This window comes from Sus scrofa, chromosome 6 (genome assembly GCF_054392235.1).
Source record: "Sus scrofa isolate SSC_HxYL_T2T_F1_AM1 chromosome 6, Sscrofa_HxYL_maternal_Yorkshire_Landrace_v2.0, whole genome shotgun sequence".
NCBI lineage: Eukaryota > Metazoa > Chordata > Mammalia > Artiodactyla > Suidae > Sus > Sus scrofa.
In genome coordinates, this window is record NC_139388.1 from 30,864,167 (window position 1) to 30,867,673 (window position 3,507).

Here is a 3,507-nt window from a genome sequence, read left to right on the forward strand (position 1 = left end):
GTGACTTTGGTAACTTCTGTGGCTTGGAAACTGTCTCTGGGCATACAACTCACACACGCTTCAGAGGGATTCATAAAGTAAGAAAGAATGAGGTAATGAGGGAAAGAGAAAAAAAGAAAGAGAAAAAGAGGAAGAATTTATTGTAGGACTAACAGGTGGAAAATTAAGAAAAAAATCTGGAGTTCCCATTGTGGCGCAGTGGTTAACGAATCCAACTAGGAACCATGAGGTTGTGGGTTCGATCCCTGGCCTTGCTCAATGGGTTAAGAATCCGGCGTTGCCCTGAGCTGTGGTGGAGGTCGCAGACGCGGCTCGGATCCCGCGTTGCTGTGGCTGTGGTGCAGGCCGGCAGCTTCAGCTCTGACTCGACCCCTAGCCTGGGAACCTCCATATTGCCGTGGGAAGCAGCCCTAGAAATGGCAAAAAAAAAAAAAAAGAAAGAAAGAAAAAAATCTAATGTTCCATATGTACACACCTCTCAACATAAATACATTGGTGCAGGACATGATAAAAAAAGGAAATAAGCTGTCAAGACCTGATGGGTCGGGAGCTGAATGTTTGAATGGAGTGGCATGGGGTAGGTTGGCCTCAGGGCTCTGGAAGCTGTTGGGAAGGAAATGGCCCACTTGGAAGACCCTTCTTGGTATTTCAGGAAAAGTGGAGGAAGGAAATCCAAGCAGCATATTGCCTAAGGCCTATGCAGCCACAGGGGCTGCTGAGCCAGAGAGAGGATGATAATCTGAGAGTGTCTGTGAGAGCAGATGTCCACAGGATGGCACCTGAGTACCTTATGGACCCAGGTGCAGGTTCAAGGCTGCAGGTGCAGGCTCAGTGATGGGGTTGATGTTGTATTGCGTGGAACCCACAGCAAGCACCCAGAGGTTTGTGGTTTGTTTCTGGGAACCTAGGACTCTGCTCCAACATGCCTCCTGTCAGGCAGAGGACATATATGTCCCTTCAGCATTTGCTGTGGATTGGCAGCCGGGTTGGGGGAGGCAGTGTGTTTTGAATGCTAGAGGCAGTCACTGGGTTTCAGAATTCCTTGCATTCCCCCAGAGGCAGGAGCTGAGACCCCCACTGCATTGGTGTTGACTCATGAGCTGGCCATCTTCAAGTCCCTGACTGTCAGGGGGTTAGATATGTGGAGAGAGAGGCTGGTGGTGATGAAAGAATGTGGGACTTCGCTGGCATTATTAGTTTTGCTAATCCCCATACTGTTTTGACTCAAGAGACCTAGTGAAATTTCCTTCTTACCTTTTGGGATGAGCCTCTCTTTTCAGTATGTCACCAGGGTAGGGAGGCCTGACCAAAACCAGGTCTGATGGGTTTGATTTGTATCATCAAAAAAGCACTCAGGGTATTCCCTCTTGGCTGCCAGGCTAAAGAATCTCCCTCTTAGCTTATGCGGCTGTGGTAAGAGCTGCATTGCAAAATCAAATCCTGGCCAGAAAACAACCCAGTGTTGCAGGAGGCACCCCAAAGAAATTTATGAAGAAAAATAGATGTTGATAAGAATGAGCTCTATGGTTATAGAAATGAATAAATACATGACTACAGAATAGCTAGAGGAAATGATAGATAAGGCAATCTTTTTTATTTTATTTTTTTTGTCTTTTGTTCTTTTATGGCTGCACCTGCTGCATATTGAGGTTGCCAGGCTAGGGGTTTAATCGGAGCTACAGCTGCTGGCCTACACCACAGCCACAGCCACTTCAGATCTGAGCCGCATCTGCCACTTATACCACAGCTCACAGCAACGCTGGATCCTTAACCCACTGAGCAAGGCCAGGGACTGAACCTAAAACCTCATGGTTCCTAGTCAGATTCATTTCCACTGCGCCATGATGGGAACTCATAGATAAGGCAGTCTTAAAAGATCTTCTGACACAACACCTCTGTTGGCAGAGGGTTTTAAGTACTAGCATGGGGCTATACAGCAGTGGCATGGATTCAATTCCTAGCCAGGGAATATTTGCAGGACTCCAAATTGGCGCAGAAAAATAAATAGGTAAGTTAAATAAATAAATAAATACATAAGATGTTAATATAGAAATAAATTCATGCACCTTAAGGTAATTAGTTAAGGTTACATGTCACATGGCTAAAAATCTTGACTGATTCAATGGAGTCAGGTTGCCTGTTTGTTTTTATAGGCAGTCGTCCAGACCCAGACACCATTTCTGGTCAACACTGAGCTGGTAATTTGGGTGTATTTCATCAATTTTTATTTCCATTTTAGCTTATTGGTAGTTCTCAAATTCTGTTTGACAGCAAAGTAAGAGATATACATGTCCGTACATATTCTTTTTCTCATATTATCCTTGATTTTTTTCCAATGTAAATGACTAGATATACTTTCTGGTTCTATACATCAGGATCTATTGCTCACCCATTCCGAGGGGAGATTTCACACCTACTACCCCCCAAATCCCAGTCCTTCTCACACAGTCACCCTCCAATCTTGCAACCACACTTTTTTTTTTTTTTTTGTATTTTGTCCTTTTTAGGGCCATACCTGTGGCATATGGATGTTCCCAGGCTAGGAGTCTAATCAGAGCTGTACTCACTGGCCTACACCAGAGCCACAGCAACACCAGATCCAAGATGCATCTGTGACCTACACCATAGCTCACGGCAATGCTGGATCCTTAACCCACTGAGCAAGGCCAGGGATCAAACCCACAACCTCATGATTCCTTGTCAGATTCGTTTCTGCTGCATCACAATGGGAACTTCATCACAATCATACTTCTGTTTTCCAGTCCAAGAGTTTCTTTTCTGTAGAGGGCTTCATTTGTGCCATTTGTTGGATTACAGATGGAAGGGCTATCCTAGGCCCTTTGTCTTTATCTCATTTTTATCACTTAGTCTGGGAGTTTCTAGTTCCATCTATGTGGCTCTCAATGGCTTTGTTTTGATATTATTTTATGGCTGAGTAGTGTTCTATTGTGTATTTGTACAATATCTACCTAAACCAATCATCTGTTGATGGATATTGTATTTTATTCCATGTCTTGGCAATTGTGAATAATGGTGCATTGAACATAGCGGGGCTTTTGCCTTTTGGATAGAACTTTTTTTCTGAATATATGCCCCAGAGTGGGCATATAAACTACAGGGGTTCTTTATTTATTTTTTGGATTTACCTCAACATGTCCAGAGTGTTGGTAACTTATTAAATACACACTCACACTGTGAAGGGCACCCTCTTTTCAACACCCTCCACAGGATGTGTTATTGGTAGGCTTAGTAATAGTAGCCATTCAGACAGGTGTGGGGTGGTCCCTCAGAGTAGTTTGCATTGGTATTTCTCTCCAAATGAGTAATGATGATCTTTTTCTTTTCTTTTTCTTTTTCTTTTTTTTTTTTTTTTTTTTTTTCGGTGCTTGTTGCCCTCTGTATATCTGCTTTAGGGAAATGTCTATTTAGGACTTTGCCCCATTTTTCCATTGGGTTGTTGGTTTTGATTTGCAGGTGGGTGGTATCATTTGCCCAGCTGGAAATTGT